Source organism: Poeciliopsis prolifica, unplaced genomic scaffold, assembly GCF_027474105.1.
Source record: "Poeciliopsis prolifica strain line A6 unplaced genomic scaffold, Auburn_PproV2 SCAFFOLD060, whole genome shotgun sequence".
Lineage (NCBI taxonomy): Eukaryota > Metazoa > Chordata > Actinopteri > Cyprinodontiformes > Poeciliidae > Poeciliopsis > Poeciliopsis prolifica.
In genome coordinates, this window is record NW_026562435.1 from 714,266 (window position 1) to 732,328 (window position 18,063).

The 18,063-nt window shown below is 37.3% G+C and overlaps 1 protein-coding gene across 1 annotated transcript in view; it reads left to right on the top strand.

The window, feature by feature from the left end:
• The first annotated feature begins 2,968 nt into the window (after positions 1 to 2,968).
• Positions 2,969 to 18,063, top strand: part of LOC129379684 (inactive N-acetylated-alpha-linked acidic dipeptidase-like protein 2) — a 312,373-nt gene continuing 297,278 nt past the window's right edge. Inside the window, exon 1 of the mRNA XM_055060485.1 lies at positions 2,969 to 3,391. The gene's annotated coding sequence lies outside the window, so the exon portion shown is untranslated. The remainder of the gene's footprint in view (positions 3,392 to 18,063) is intronic.

Here is an 18,063-nt window from a genome sequence, read left to right on the forward strand (position 1 = left end):
AGTGACCGCCACAGGTCCCAGAGGCCATGTGGTGGTCCACTCCTGGCAGCTCCAACTCATCCCACAGAAGTCTGGGCTAAATGGAGTTGAAGGCACTGAAAAAATCAAAGTTGGATGACATCATCCATCCTGATGCCAGGCGAGGAGGCGAACTGCAGCGGATCCAACGAAGACCTTACCAGGAGCTTGTGGAGGATCAACCTCTTGAGGGTCTTTATGTCTGCGACATCTGTTCACTACTGAACCAACTGAACATCCCTCTAGCTGACATTAGCTTTGTTGTTGTCAACGTTAAAGCTTTCAAGCAGAAACTCACTTTGTGGACAAAGAAGATCTAACAAAAAAGGACAAACATGGAAGCTTCTCTAATTGTCAGGGAAATTCTCTCAGCACCTCCCAAAACTGGCTGAGAAATTAGACACTTACCTGAGGATTTCAAACAGGGACTTGTAGGTATTTAGGATCTATTCACTCTGGATCCCCCTAAAAATGATTCTGCTTTACCTTTACATCTGGGATCCCAGCTTCTGGAAGGTTCCACCGACAGCATTTTAAATTTGCAGTGGGACAAATTGAAGCTGGGCTGCATCTTGTTTGCTGTCTCAAAGGAGTATCCATCTAGTGCTGAGGGCTGTGAAACTCCTTCTCCCTTTCACAGCCACCTGTGTGGATCAGTATTCTCCATCATGGTCAGACTCAGAGCTCCTCTGAGAGTGAGACTTTCCCCTGTTCCACCCAGACTGGATCTTGTGTCCAAGAGGCAGGTTCAGGTGTCTCATTAAGGGGGAAACATAAGAAGAGGTAGTGGTGTTTTGTCAAAAAAAAAAAAATATATATATATATATATATATATATATATATATATATATATATATATATAAATGGAACTGTTTTTCATTTGTCAAATACAGAATAAAAAACTGTTCATTTACACATGTGGCATAATGGGTCTGTTTTTTTTTTGTTTTGTTTTGTTTTCACAATAAATTTAATTTCAAACTTATTTTTTTCATTGTATTCTGTTAAACACATTTTTCATTTTTAGTTTTTCTTATGCTCATAAGCTTGACACAAGCCTCCAGTTTTATTTATTTTTGCAGTTTGATTTGTTTCATGAACTGGTGGTCTGAGTGGAATCTGGCTTTGTGTGCAGGTTTTCAGACAAATGATAGATAAATATCCTGGATTGAAAAAGTTGAGTCTTGAGGCCAATAAACCTCTGCTTTCCGATGTACAATGTAGCAGTCTTCTTATTTTTAGCTTTGGCATTTCAGTTTCAAAAAGTAGTACATTGCACAGTTTGCACAAAATCAATTTATGTAGTTTTCTCTATTTTTTTTTTTTTTTTGCTGTTGTGATAAATTACAGAATTAAAAACTTAGGTTAATCTTGAAGTCATCTCTCTAACTTAAACACAAAGGCCTGAAGACTGTATTTGGGGAAAAAGACAGTGTTAATGGGTCTCTAAATAGCTAAGCAGCAAAATACAATAAGGAAACCATAATAAAAACATGTTAAATAAATTAGGAAGATTTTTTTTTTTTTTACCAGTTTAAAGGTAATTTTTTGCATATTTCTGTACTTCCATAAGGATATATTCTGCTTCAAGAAACAGTGTAAGAGTTCTGCTGGTAAACAGCCTGTTCCAAAACATCTAAATTGTTGCATCACAATTATTTACCAACCAGCCCCAAGTCAACCCAAGTGCATTTTTAGCTGGCAACCCAAGTGCAGCTCCAACCTCTTCATTACAGCATACAACATTTTACAGTTTGTCTCCCTCTGAACAAGAATTTTGGTCACATGATTTCATCGGTAGTTGTTTTTCCATTAATCATAGATTTGTGGGATGTTGATTCCATTTTCAAAGAAACTTGCAAGGAAAAGTTGGGTTTTTTGCCACAGGCATAAACCACGAAAACGATGCAACTAGGAGGATCATAGTTTGTTTTTGTTTTTTTCAGACAATGTGCCAGTGGCTCCACCAGAGCTCTCACAGCATCACACTTCATAAAAAGTTATTGGAACATGTTGAATCTATTGCTCGTCTATAAAATTGCTGACTATAATTTCCCCAGATGTAGCCGCTCCCAACTATGAGGAGCTTTTAGCTCCAACGTTTCCTTTGATGGCTGATAAATGCTGAGCTCTGAATTATGAATATATATCATGTAACTGTTTATTTTTACACCCATCCCTGCCATGATGTTGAATGACTTACTGCATAAACAATTAATTTCTTATTTAACTGTCCTGCCATGAACATTTAAATCAATAATTTAATGCAACTGCTGTGTTGAAACTTTTTATTGTACTATGAATAATTAATTGAGCATTCTGTACTATTTCATATAGGATCGATTGGAATGTATGTGAAATTGAATTGAAACATTTTTAGTGAATTTCTTTGAGATGACGTTTGCTGTGAATAAATGTTATAAAAAGAAACTAAATTTGATAAGCTAACTTGTATAATCTCACATGGAGATTTTTTGTGGTGTTGTAATTCCCCATAGCATTCTAAACTTATTTTTGAAAAAATTATAAAATATACTTTGGAGATGGTCTTTGAACTATACCCAGTTGCACCTGGACAACCTTCTTCTTTGTGATTATAACGTATGGACATGGAGATTTTGTTGAGATGACCAACTTATTTTCAGCATTTAATCACCAGTAACTGCTGTTGTTCCTCCTAAATCTTACAGAAGCAGTCTACTTAGTTATTTTCTTGTGCTTAGACTAAAATATGTTTATAGTTCATGTTCGTTTGTGTTAAGCCAGGGGGGAAAAAGCAGGTGCACTTTCTTTCTGCTTTTGTGTGCCTGAATTAGGTCACAGTTACTTATTCAAATTCCTGCATGAATGAGCAGATCAGTGTTAATCACCAACACAACGTGCAAGAAACACTGCAAAACAGGTTAGGTGAGTCCAGGTAAGAAAGGAGGAAGGACTATTCTCATGTCAGCACACACACAAAGAAAGAAAGAAAAAAGAAAGGGAGGGAGGGAGAGAGAAAGAGCGAGAAGCTAGCAGCTTGCAGGTAGACAGCTCAACTAAATTACAGCCAGGTTACACTGACAGGTGTAAAGGTGAGCTCTGACGGCAGGCAGCTACTGAAGACAGGTAAACAAGCTAAAGGTAAAGGAGTGGACAAGCAGTCTCACAAGTAACCAGTTTGCTTTGTAGAAGTCAGTGTGTCAGGTAAAACAGAAGGCTGCTCTCCCTGTTGGCTGTGGGATTGTTGCCTGAGAGATGCAGACAGTGGCTGGAGAACAGAAGAGAAGCAAATAGGACAGCTTTTATTCTCTGCTGCCCCCTCATTGACACAGACACACTCACAAAGACGGAGGCAACCACCTGGGTGTTGAACCAGCTCAGCTTTTACAAGGTAAATGCACAGACTGGGTTTGCTAACATCTCAAAGGTGTGATGTGGGCAAATGACTTTGCATGCAGGCCATTTATATTTCTTGACAGTTTATTGTTTAGGTATGTAGTTTCTTTCCTCTGACCATCTTTGTGCCTCCTGGTTACCCCGTTGTAGAGCGTTCAGTACGCCAGCTGGGGTCTTCTTTCTCTTTTGGGAGTCCGGTCAATACAAATGCACCAACTTGTTCATATTTAATAAGTAAAACTCAAAATACTGAAACTCAAAAAACATAAAAATATTTCCAAAAGTTAGAGTAGTTGAGGAAGTTGTAAATGGACTGGTTGCCATGCAACACGATTAAGCTATCCAGTGCTGTCGTCCATTGCCTGAAGACTTCATCTATGAACACGTTTCAAAGTGATGTCACACACACACGTACACACACACACACACACACGCACACACACACAATCCTGCCCTCCAGCAGGAGGACAACCATGAATCCCACTGGTCTTCCTGCCACATTGTCAACATTACAGAGGGATTTTTCTGTTCTTTGTGCAGGAAATATGTTGTGCTTATTAGTACTGAATCCAGATACACTTTCAAGTAATCTCTGCTCGGTCAGCAAATGGAGCTGTTGTCAATCAGGCGCTATGGCAACGGGTCTGAGAGTAGCTAGCCAGCACAGAGAAAATAAGAATACAAGTGGTTTTGAGTTGTTCTTCAATGTTATTTTCCCTTTGTGGTGCACTACAGTAAGTTAATGACGTGCATCTCCAGGTTTGACTTTGCTAATGGAATTGCTCCACCATGGCAGTTTCAGCCATGGATGGCAAGTAAAGGAATAGCCTTTTTGCCCTCCAGTATTACGCGCATGTGCAAAGTTTTCGGATGTAAATAGTAACATGCAGTGTTTATTCCACAAAGCAAAGCTGTAATACAGAGTTGCTTTTCTGCTCTGATTTTGTCTTGGTTTGCATTCTTCAGGTAGTATGCACAAACCTCAAGTGCCAACACTGAGTTGTTGGGTTTGGGCTTGAACAGGTGCTGTGGCTGCAGGCTGCAGGTATTGCTGTTTCCCTCTCTCTGTCGGTGTGTAGATCTGTGGTTGGGACTCCTTTGTACATCAAACACTTACTCATTCATTTAACAACAACAAAGAAGAAAGGATAACATTGATAAAAGTTAGGCTGTGAAAAAGTGACTGCTCTCTATGGATTTAGCCATAGCGTTTCAGATCATCAGACTAATTTGAATATCAAAAAGAAAACCTGGGAAAACACAAAGAAGCTTTCAAATGAGGATTTTATTTATTCAGGGAAAAAAAGCAACCTGACTGTGTAAAACTGATTAATTAATTGTGGATACCCACATTTTTAGTGTTGTGTCACAATCAGACCTTATTACTTCCAGACCATTCCAACATTTCTATGGATATATTTCTGAAACATGACAGTTAGTCATATTGACTTTGTCTGTTGAAAGTTGTTTGATGTGAAACGTAACACACTTTTCTTAATCTAGTCTAGTTTCAGTAATCAATAGATTTGTAATAACTGATTACTCTTCATATTCTGTGTTTTTCTCTGTTTATTTTGAGTTTTCTGTGTCTCTGAGTCTTCAAGTTGTCCTGTCTCCCCTTGATTACTCTGAGGTGTGTCTCCTCTCTGTGATTACCCTGTGTATTTAATCCCACATGTGTCCTTTGTTCCTCGTTGGGTCCTTGTTGGATGTCTGTGTCAGTCCATTCGTTCGCCTTGTCACTACCTGTGTTGAACCCTGGTTTCCACTCAGCAGTGCAGCCTTGGTTTTGGACTATTATAGATTTTTGTGCCTTTTTTCTTCATTAAATCATCATCGACCTGGGACTCCAGCGTCCTGCCTCAAAACTTCCACCACACTTTCTGACATTACTGGGAAAGTAAATTTGTATTTACTTTAACTTTGTCTTAGTTTGTTTTGTGTCACATCCAAAATGATTATTGATTTAATTCAGAAAAATTCAAGAAGTAAAAGCTACCTGGCCATAACCTATTGCCAAGATAGTAATTTATGATAGAATATAGATTTTCTTTTGTTTTTTAGTGACATTTTTGTGACCAAGGTGAATAAATATAACCTGACAGTTTTTAAGAAAACCCAGAAATTCTGGGTTTCTATCAGGTCATCAGCTATTACCCCATTTGACCTCATCATTGCTCTCTGTCCATTCACCAGGTTCATCTTTTGTTGTGCAGAACCTGGAATGATCAATACACACATCCTGAGCTGTTTTTAACCTTTCATGTCCCTTTCTAAAATTGAAACATCTGCTGATATTTGTGAAATAGAGCTGTACCCAAACATTGACATACTCATTCTCAGATTTTCTTAAATGGACAATGAAAATTATAGTCAGTATAATTTTCAAGTCGTGACATTACAGTATAAATAAAAATTTACTGAACAAATCTCCCCATGAGAACAGTAATTTATTCAAAAATAAAACAACTCAAAATGTACTGTTCTCTCAGAATATGAAAATGTGGGAGCACAGCTGCACAGACAGAGAGCACATGAGTGGTGGTCTAGTCTAACTTATAAGGTTATTGCATGGATACTTTTATAGTCATGGTGATTGTTGTGCAGTTTAAAAACACATACATTTATGTATCATCACCAGCAGTCTGCAGTGTGATGTGCCACTTTTTCCCATGGCGAGTAAAGGAGAAAACCATGTAGGTTTTCTCCAAAAGTATGTCAGATGCTAATTCTCTACAAAATGTTACATGAAGACATCTTGGATTCTGAACTGATTTGTACCTGATACAAATCAGTGTCAGACATGGCAGACACTTTTTACTCTGTTGCCCCCTCCCTCCGTCTCGTTTTTTTAATATTATCTGACATTCTTTACCTGAAAGCAGACATGGTATCGCCTGTCTTCTGGTAGCATTCTCCTCTGCAACACAATCTGATGTGTCTTTCAAACAACAAAGGGGAAAAGGGAGAAAGAAAAGGTGGGTGTCAGTTAGAGAAGGAGGGCAGGCGGCTGCTCTCTGGCTCCGTATCTTACAGAGTCCAGCACTTTATCTACTTGCACTGTGGGAGGAAAAATGTCCCATCTTCTATATTATCATCAAGTATTGATAAGAATGTCTCTCACCACTCCTCTCTGCACAAAGGCAAGCTGATACCCAGGTTGTGTGTATTGGTGTGTGTTTCTAGCTCTGTGAATTTTGTTTCTTTGTCTTCATAGATGATAATATTGAAGTGAAGTTCTTTTTTTTAAGAAAACAACTTCCTTTAAATCTTTCTGAAAATAAAGACCTGAAAAACAGAACCTTCAGTCGTATTTGATTTGAGACGATAAATATTTTTTTCTGAACATTTTATAAAAACTTGCACATAGTAGAGGTAGAACTTTTTATCTGCTAGAACTCGGTGTCAAAGCTACTGGGTCTTGCTCCTCCCTCTTCCTGCTTTAGCGGGAGAGCCTCATGGCTCCTTACGAGTTGTTCACAAGTTTTATGTTTTAGATTTTTAATCTCAGAGTTATGTTTTCTGGTTAAATAAAGAATACATACATACATATTTATACAAATGAACAAACATAACCTACTGTTTGTCCAGAAGACAAACATAAGTAATCCTGCCAAATCAGAGAAAAATGTATTTTATGTCATTCATAATTCTTGCCGCTTAGAGGCAGACGATCTATGAGAATATCATCCGTGAGAGATTGTACCCTCCCATTTTGCTGTCCTCTTACTGGACAAGCAGCCTTTTCTGTTACTATGGCTACTACTCAGAGGAACACACTGATAATGTGAGGAGCAGCAGCTCTCTGCTGAGAGTTTTCAAATCTAATTTTAAAATAAATATATATTGTTTAAAACTGCTCAGGTATGTAGACATTAACTGTATTCCTGTGCATGTGAGGTAGTGATTAAATGACTAAGAATGTGTGAAAGCAACTTATAGTGTTACATTTAGTCTATTTTATCAGTGAATTGTATATCCATTTTTGTAGCCCGTCAAGGGACTGCAGATGAAAATTAGTTTTTGTTATAAAATGGTTCAGTTCATCAAATGGTGACATTTATGTTGGAACAGTGTATTGTCCCTTTTTAAATAAAGTTCATGATCATATTATTCCATCAACTAACAAAACTTACTGGCTTTTACTGGTTTCAAAAGAGTTTGCAAGTGGTGATGTATTCTAACTACAGATGTAAAACAACAACAAAACAAAAAAAACAATAAAGAGAATAATTTTGGGGAAAACCATTAATTATTAATCATGGCTTCTTCAATGTAAGGGAGATCCAGAGAGCTGCAAACAATCAGGGAGTTTCATCAGAATCAGCTTTGTTGGCCAGATTGTTTGCAAACAAAGAATTTGACTTCTGATTCACACGCTTACAAAATAACCATTAAGTGTAAATATATGAATTTAGGAGAAAAAAATAAAATATTTGCATTTGGCAAAATATTCCAAAGGAATAAGAAGGTGTGCAAGACGTGGTGGTGAATGTGGAGGACATCACAACATCACAGTGTTGCCTATAAAGTTATAAAATTGCCTATGAAGTTATAAAGAAAGATTAGAGGAGACAAAAATAAAGGAGAAAGTTTCTTATCCAGAAGTAGTAAGGCGAGAAATCAGAAAATTTTAGAAACTTGGAAGGAACAAAAAAATCAAGTATCAGCTGAAGATGAAGTCCAGAAGTCCACATCATGGTAGGAGACAAAAAGGACTCGTTACCCTTAATGCTGGAGTCATTAATGTTACTTCTGATGTCAAATCCAAAAATGGTAAAATGAAAATAATTGTTAAGTCAGCAAACATTGTCTTGACAGGAATCAAGTGGGAATAAGATGAGTTTAGTGTGCAGGCAAGGCAGAAACTATTTATTCATTGATATTAATAAGGAGCTTTGACTGTTTTTTTTTTGTTTGTTTGTTTGTTTTGTTGTTGTTTTTTATGTGTTTATTTCCTGTCATGTGGTACACCATCTTTGCCATTTGGTGGCAGTAATGCTCATATACTTGTTTGAAGAAGAAACTTTGTTTTCTGGTTTGACATGATGACAAAGTCAGCAGAAATCTGTCCAGTCAGGAAGAGAATCATGGATCTGCTGCTCTGGTTCATCCTGATTCCTGGAAACCTTTCCCAGATGCTTGAAGACACCACTTTCATTTGGTCAAACAATTATGTACATGATGGGAATGTCCAACCACTCTACTCAGAATGGAGATGGATTCTTGTCCCACTGATAAACATATTTTGATCTGAACTATGAAAATCGTCATTTGCATGACTTGTAGAGTTTTGTCTGTAGCTCTCTAAGAGTTGGAATGGTCAGCAGTTTTCTCTAAACAGCCTTCTAAGCTAATGTTGCTGTTGTTGAGGGCCAGGCAGTGTGATGTTTACATATTATCTCAGACATGTTTGATTTTTACCACCTCAAAATGACATAAATTGTAAATTTTCATCCAGCTCATGAAGAACATCTGATACAGATGCTTATTTTAAACACTTGGAACTATGTGATACAGTTAGAGTATTTCTAGTTCTTAAAAAAAGTTGCAAACATGCATTTTTGCTTCATGGTAAATTGTCAGTAGGGTAGAACCACCACTCACCATCCATGCTGATTTTCTCCGCCTGCTTTTAAAACGCTGAGTCAGTGTGAGCTGCAGGGTAGAGGTAAGAGGCAGCAAATGAACTCTGAAGTACCGACTGGTTGGTAAAACACACTCGACATGACCTTTAGTTAACGGACAAATTGAGCTGTGGCCAGAATATGTTTCTGACTCCAGAGTGATCCGTGCTCAGCACTGGGAAAAGCAAGGATACTTATGAATGTTGCAGTTAAGGAAGCAGATGTTTTGGAATCCCTTTTTTTGGAAAGTATGCATTTATGTATGGAGCTAAATTGGAATCATAAAGTTTGCTAAATAAATAAATAAATAAAAAACTGACAAATTATTTTGAAACTGAAAACAGAAAATATTTGCAACTGAAAAAAATATTTGCAACTGAAAAAAAATTGTTTTCAGATTCAAATGTATTTGTTTATTTATGTATTTATTCATTTTTTTAGGAAACGTTTGGCCCTGTTTTAGCGTGGGCCAATGAGTGATAGATGTGCGTGTGTGGGTATGAGCTGGAAAACACTGTTGCATTCAGGGACCACAGGAACTGAAAGCTTTTTTAAAACTTCATTGATATTCTTTGTGTGTGATTGGTTTTCAAAACCAAACATTCACTGATGAAGCCTGCTTATGTCAACAAAACACACCAGTGTCCCTGGAAAAACTGATTGTAACAAATTTGCACAGCATTGCAGTATGTGTTCAACGTTTCCCACACTGCCACCAACATTTTCCTGACGGAGACAGAACTTCAAACCTTAACACAGGCCATGCCTCCAGGAAGCAACTTTGTGATTGTGGTTCTGCATATAACTCACGATAAAGTGACAGTATTTTGAATAAAATATATAACACTGCAGTATTTTTTTAACAATAACAGCATAAATCTCAAGACTCCTGACATGTTTATCTAAAGCCTGAAACAATTCAAAATGTTCTTCTCTTTTGGTTCAAACTAGAGATAAAATGAAAAGAAAAGTTTGGTAAAGACCATTAATATTAAGAGCAAAAGAAAGCAGAATGCTGCATTCTCAATCAGCATAGTGGAGAAAAACCTACTGCAAGGTTCCAATCTGAGCCGTCAGCTGCTATCAGTTGGGACTGATTATCAAAGAAATCTGAGAATATAGGAAGGATTCTGACATTTAACTGAACAGTTTTAGAGAAGAAATGAATGAAACCTACAAAACAATCAGAGAAGCAGAGAGATAATGTCGGTTTTCCAAATGAAAACATGAAACTATGACAAAATATAATGTTTAATGTTCCAGTAGAAATTTATGATTAGATATTTTTTCTTGTGACTTTTAAATGATGAGCATAATTTTGAGTTTGGAATTTCCTGATTTAAAAACATGAATGATCCAATAGAACGAGAGGTTTAACATGGTTCCTCCGTAAGAGCCCCTCTGGTTATGACCACAGCATCAGTCTGCAAACACCGCTCGGCTGCTGGGCTAATAAGCGCTACTAATTATCTCCAGTCTCTTGTGGACGGCTGCCAAGGCCGACGGAGACAGAAGCTGGAGGGATTGGGTGACATGTTTGGCTTGTGCTGTTGCAGACTGTCACTGTAGCCATGGCTTTGTTATGTTTGTGCAGTGAACTGACATGGTTCTGCTGACTGAGCATGGTGCCGAAGCGGCTTCCTGAACTGCTGTGGTGCACTGATAGGACACTTGTCATATCTGATAGAGGCACTTTTGTTCAAATCCTGCCTGGCTTTAAAGTGCTTCATTGGCAAAGTTCATTGGAGTGGGACACGGCAGCCGCAGAGCAGATATCATAGCCATCCTCACGCATATCAAGGGATTGGTGGACAAATATGGCCACGGCAATAACTATTCACCAATTTTAAATCTGCTTTGTGGACCAGCGTCTGTTCTACTTACACTGTTACATACATGTTATAATGTATTCTCCTAGAAAGAGGAATATATCAGTATCGTACCACTTTTCTTTTTTTGTGTGTCATACAAAAAATGTTTCGTGCCAAAGAATTTTGTAGAAAAGTAGCAGCAAAATCTAATTTTAGTTTACATTTTTACATTTTCTGGTGTCTTCAGTTTTTAAATGTAGAGTTCTTGTACTCCAGATTTAATTTTTTTTTGATTTTCTAAAATGATTTGAGAAAAATTTATTTGAAAGGAACAAGCCAACTTATACCTGCAATTGACATCTTTGTAGGTGGACATGAAGATTAGCAAAATACTTTAAAATATTAAAAACGTATGAAATAACATTAGTTTTAGACAGAGGTGCTGTTTGAATTTGACACTGTTGTGCTATTTTCATCCTTGAGAAACCAATATTCTTTCAATGAATAACATGCACAGGTACAGATTGACAAAATGTTATTGACTTTTTGGATGTCTGCTGATGTGGTTTTGGATAAAGCAAAATGATGACAACTTAATGGTGAGAGATGGTTTAGATGTATATTGTGCGCCACAAAAACCTGGTACCAACATATATTATGCATTAGCTGCAACTCTGGTGTACCACGAAAATCTAATGTTGGAGTTAAGTTTTTAACATAGCCACACTTCATTGCGTTTTTGATACAAGGTCAGAACGGGAAGCGTAATAAAAACAAGCAGAATTGAGTTGACTTGGACTTTACCAGGTAGAAGTACTTTACTGTCCTGGTACTTCTCTGAGTAATAGGATATTTGCACGTGTAAAATGCTGAAAATGTTGGTTTCAGTCTTAAGACTATGCACAAATATGGATATACTGGACCGCAAACAGAGAAAAAGTTTATAAAGGGACATAAATAACAGTTTCTTAAGACCTCTAAAACTGTAATGCGGAGAAATGTTTTCTTAATGCTGTTTAATTATTGCATTGAGTCAGTTTTGTGAGTCTAAGCATCTACTCTTGAAGACTTGGCTATAAAGAACAAAGATTAAATTCATTGGGTCTCTTCTATTATTTCAACAAGAAGCTCTTGAAGTGAAGTGATCAGAACATTTCCAGGAACGCTTTTCAGGTTAGATTGTCAGAAAATGTCAATGTGTTCTTTTCTGTAGAGGAAACAATGTTGCCTTCAAGTATCTGAATGCTTTTGACATGATCCCTGGTGTGTGTTAGGTGCCTCAGATGAAGAGTGTAATTACACTTCAAAAGGAGACGAAGCTGAGTCTGCAAACTTGAACAACAGTCTGTGTGACAGCCCAGAGTCATGTATGAGAGCTTGTCCTGACACTGAGCACACTGTGAGGATGTGAAGCACTTTCATCACTAATATCTCCAACTTCTCATGAATTATTAAGACTTCAACAATACCGGATAATTTAATCTTTTATATGGCTAAGCGTGCTAGTGTTAAGGAAGAAACTGAAGAAACCTAGGAAATCCTTACTGTTCAGTATATTCACATTGTAGCATTTAACTGTATTTACTGAGCTCTATTAATACATCAGTATAAAGCAGAGTATAATTGGGACATGGAAGAAAAATTACCCATTATTTAAAAAATTTTCACAAAAGAAGCTAAGTTAAAGCTAGCAAAGGAACTGTTACAAGGACTTAGCTGTGCAGTGAACCCTGGTTTTTCGAGGGGGTTGCGTTCCGAAAAGAACCAGTGACAGGCAAAATCCATGAAGTAATTTTTTACAATTATCATAAAGCATAATTAAATACTCTGCATTGAATCCAAACAACAAAAACAGTTCTCAGACCCAAGCATTTTTTTTAACAAAGAGAACACTATCTTACAAATAACTACAATATTAGTTATTTTTGCAAATTTCACTGTGCTCTGACTGTAACCCTGCAGCCTGACTTCGCTCTCTATTGTCTTTTTCTTCTGAAGCCTGTGGTGCAGGTGGGATTTTTTTCGAGAGAAGGTTGTAGTTATCGGTGGTAGTTGTCGCTCTTTTTTCTTCTGGGCAAAAATATTTGCCAAAATTTGCCAAGCTGTAGACGTATATTTAAATACCATAACATTTTTGGCACACAGGTAGAGAAGAAACGCACAGAACACAATGCACCGTGAAAAAAAACTGCATAAAAAAATTTTCACAAAGCAGCGTAGCTGTGAAAGGTGAACCGTGTCATAGCGAGGGTTCACTGTATATAAGCGGCGATACACTGTTAGTACAAATATGTACTTTGTGGCCCCAAGTAATAAGAAAAAAAACAAAAAATATTCAGTCTGAAAAGTAGGTGTGCACACTTTTTTCCTATTTCAAATCTTTTTCTATTTCTTTTTTTTTCTTTTGAACAAATTTTACAGCTAATTTAGCTCCATATTTTTCATTCAGTCATTTGAATGGACGACACTGGCAGAGACACACACCAAATGATTTTTATCTATAATGATGAATGCACTTTCACAATTAATCACTTTCACAATTCTGTCCAATTGAATCCAAAACAATGTTGATGTTGGACTTTGCTAACTGAAGAATGTACAATGGTTCATGGTGGCATCATTACATTTGCGAGGCCTGTACAAGTTTCACATGCCGGATATGTAGGTTGTGTTAAACAGAAGAAACACACATGTGTGTTCTCACACATACACTCATTAAAGACCGCTTTGGACCCATTTCCCTCCCTCCAAGCAGCTCATCTCCTCCCTAGTCAATTTGACAAATCCATTAGGGACCCATTATAGACTTTATGAAAGCAGCTTCACTATCTTTCTCCCACTGCTGAGAAGGAGTGCCATAAATAAGATTATTGATGATAATGGCGGTCCTCACAGGGGTTTAAATGGTACGTCTATATGCGCGTGTGTGTGTAAACAAATGTACACACTTCAGCCTGGTTGTCATATTTATTGTTGCGGTTGTGATTGCTCTATTTATGTTAGTAAGGCTTTATGTTTGATTTGTTCCAGCCACTATTTAATGCTGTTTGCTTGAAAATAGTTAGACATGTGTTGACATGACTCCGGAGAACCAAACCGTTATTGGTCATGTGGTTAGCTAAATCATGCCTGGAGCTGTAGCAGCTATGTTGATGAGCCACTATTCATATCACCTCTCAGGTTTTATGGCACATGTAGAAGACATTTTTGTGGAAGTCAAACACTTTGCCTGTGACACATTAAAGCACAAACACAGCTGGTTGTGCAACAACTGGAAAACTCATATGTTTTCAAAGAATATCAATATACAATCCCAAAAATGTATTTTACAATACCATAATTTTGTGGAAAATGTACTCATACAATGAATTACTGGTCATGAAGTTGCAACTGGAAAATTAAACCAGTGTTCCTCCACAAGGACAATAATTCACCCACATGAACAGACACACAGGTTCTGAGCTTATCCATTCATCCGAAGCGTGAAAATCAGCTCTCACTGATGCATGGAGAAAATTGTGAGGGGCCCTCCTCCCCTTTTCAACAGCAGACCCAGGTTGAACTATTTCTCACACAGCTCTGTGTGACATGTTACGTGATTGGTCTGGAGTTAGTCACTGCTTTTAATAGGGAAATGAGCTCAGTCTGCAATGTTTATATTTCGCTTCCACTACTCTGTTTCCACCATTCAGCTTTTGTATCCATATGTGACATGAATACTTTTGAGGAGCATTGAGGAATTGAGTACATTTATATGAATCTTCACCACATACCTACAAAGGATGCCAAATGGCTAAAAACGTCTGGAGGAAAATCAACGTTATCCATAGAGGAAAGTTTCTGTCGAAAGACGTGGACTTACTTGTAGATATGTTGCACGCTGTTATTTATATCTGGAAATTTTGTGCATGTGCAAATCGCTGGAGAGATTATTCTGCACTGCACAGTTCAGCAAAGGGAACAATAATGCAGAAAAACCGTTAAAGAACACCGAAGACCTACTCATATCCTTCTTTTTTTCTTGTTGTTCACTATGCAGCACACATTTATTGTCATAACAACTTATGGACAACAAAGCCACTAATGTATCATCTACACCAAATAACACAAACATTTCCTTCACAAAGATCAGAACATTCAATCCATTACAGTTTAATGTTTTCAGGCTTGATGTTTATTTTGTGATTATTAATAAATGATCGCTGTGGTCGACTCAGTGGCGGTTGATTAGCTAATTTAAACTCCTGATCTGTGTGGATTCCTTTTTGTTGTTGTTTACTGAACCACAACACACAGCTTTCCATCACGTTTACATTTTAGGGTTGTCAACATCAAACTTGCAAGACTGACTTACTTCCCTCACCTCAGCTATTTTTTTCTTTTTTTTAATGAAAACTTTTTCTGGCCTTGTTATCTGGTTATCATAGTCTTAGAAATTAGTGGCAAACACTGTGTCCCTTTTTCTTTTATATGTCACTTCAGATTTGGTCTGTTATGTTGACACCTTGACAGCCAAACAAGTTGTCAACATAACAACTTGTCTGGCTATCAGGGTATCCATTTTTGGATACCCTGATATCCAAAAATGTACTGTCCAGGGTTGCACTGTCCAGTTACAACCCTGGATAGTAATTGTAACTTTTCACTTTGATGTGAATATGAAACTGCCTTTAGATTAGCATTGTCTGCCTGTCTGTTAAAGGCAGACATATATGTATGCATCTTTCACAGAGCACACCTTCCTAAAACGACCTCTCACAATGATAATGTTTTAAATAAGTGCTGTTGAATTAGTTGAATAGTTGACAAGTACAGATTAATTTGTTTCTCATTATTCTGGAGACAAGAACCACCTGCTGCTGCAGGAAGTGGATGGTAGAAAAGCTGTCACAAAACTGAGCTGAGCTGCTGTTTATTTACAGCAATTAATAGCCTGAAGTTGCTTCTTTCTGCGCCATCACTTAAAGAGGGGTTCTCATCTCGTTAAGGATGAATCCCTCAACAATCTGCCTGGCGGGAAAGCCAGATTCTTGTTTTTTATTTTGGCATTTTCTTTCGCTCTTCACCCTGTCTTGCCCTTCAGCTCTATCAAAGTTCTTGCCTTCCATTGAAATGCCACATTCAATTTCAGTTTCTCTAAAATAATGTCAAATGCACAACTCCCCAGGGATTTCCTTCCTGCCTTTACTTAGCTTGACAAATAGCTTGAGTCAGATGTTTTGTAACAGTGAGTTAGCAGTGATGGAGCACCAATAAAATGCGGTTATTTCACATTTTTATAGTCTAATGATGGGTTTCTCAAACCTTTCTAATAAGAACCATGTGAAACATATTTTTACCATTGAAAGATTAATTTTTTTTCCCATCATCAAATAAATAAGTTATTTTGTATATACCTAGGTTTTCTTCATCTAATATAGGGTTATCTTAAAATGCCTCAAACCAATATGACAAATATGATAGTCTTTTTTCCCAGTAGTCTTGACAGTGGATTTGAAACAGTCTGTGGTTATTTTTGACAAAGCACATTGTGGTTTTACTTTTTAGTTCTATTTCATTCCCTTTGCTCATTCTTGGTGTTCTTTCATCTTCTCTTTGCACCGCTGCTGAGTTCAGGACCTCTGACATATAATGTATTATCCTGTCGATGGACTCAGCAGTAAATGTTTTGATACGCTGGGCTCCCATTGTGTGTCAGTGCATGAGCTTTATTTTACCCTGAGCAGGTTCAATTGTGTGCAGGAGTGTGTGCGTGTGTGTGAGAGTGTGCGGGTGCAAATGGCTGGCCACAAGCATGAGACGAGTGCAGTGTAAACTCATTTGTGTTGCCCACAGCTGGCCACATGGTGTGTAATCAGCACCTGGACCTCTGTGTGGGAGTCATAGAGCAGGAAGTCTCACTGCAGGCAGCTCTCTTCTTCTGCAGGATGATGCAAGAAGGGCTTTAAACTGATGTCTTTCTAAGAAGATGAATGCTGGACACAGGCAGTGTTGTGGAGCTGTTGGGTTCAGGACTAGCGTTATTTTTTTTTTGGACAAAAAAAACGAGTACACCTAAACATGCTGTTTTACCACCTACTAAAAGTAAATTGAATGCTACTCTCCTATATAATGGTTGCGGCTCCTTCTGTTGTTTTTATTTTTGAGTTATGTAAGAAAAAAAAAGTTTTATCTGTATTTTATTTGTATGTTATTTCAAAAGAAAAAAAAGTAATCACAAGCCAAAAATGACTGAATTACAGAGAATTATCAGTCCCGATAAAACAAAGATTCTCAGTGTTGTTGTCAGTCTGAATAACCTCATTTCATAACACTAGACATTGAGTTGATAATATAACAGTAAGAACTGAATGATTGTGTGAAAAGAGTAAAGTCCTATGCTGAGAAGCAAGCTGCTCCTTGACTTTCCCCCAAAAGTGTTTGGATACAAAATGACCAAAAGTGAAAAGTTAGACAAAGGGTTGGGTGATGTAAGGAGGACTTGTGTGTTATGCAAAGTGATGGATACATTTCTGTTAATGTATTGATGCACAAATACAAATACAAAATATTAAATTTTCATTTAATATTTTAGGATATTTGGCAATTTAGTTTTTCCTAAATTAACTCTTCCAGAAGAATTGTAAAGCACTAATTTACTTGGATGTTTTATAAACTTTGAGTGGAATAAAGTTCTAGACCTGGGCTGAAGTTTTGGATATTGACTGATAAAAATTATTCAAACTGTCAGATAATCATATTCATACTCGTATTTAGTGTGTGACGACTGTTTCTTTTCTTTTCCTTACATCCACCAACTGTGATGCTGAATCATGAGTTAATTTTTTCCTTGAATAATTAGCCATTAACAATAATAAAAAAAAACAGGTTTTCATTCAGGACTTCCAGGCTCTCTCCTTTAAGTTATTCTATACATTTATCTCCAAATTGGTCCTCAGGCCACTCGTTCCACTTCTATTGTTCATTTATTTGTATCAAAATCAGATGAAATGAAAATCAGGAGTGTCTCTGTATTGTTAAAAGTGACATTAAATCTAATTTTCATCCATCCATCCATCCATCCATCCATCCATCCATCCATCCATCCATCCATCCATCCATCCATCCATCCATCCATCCATCCATCCATCCATCCATCCATCCATCCATCCATCCATCCATCCATCCATCCATCCATCCATCCATCCCTCCATCCATCCAACCAGGCACGCACACACACACACCTAGGA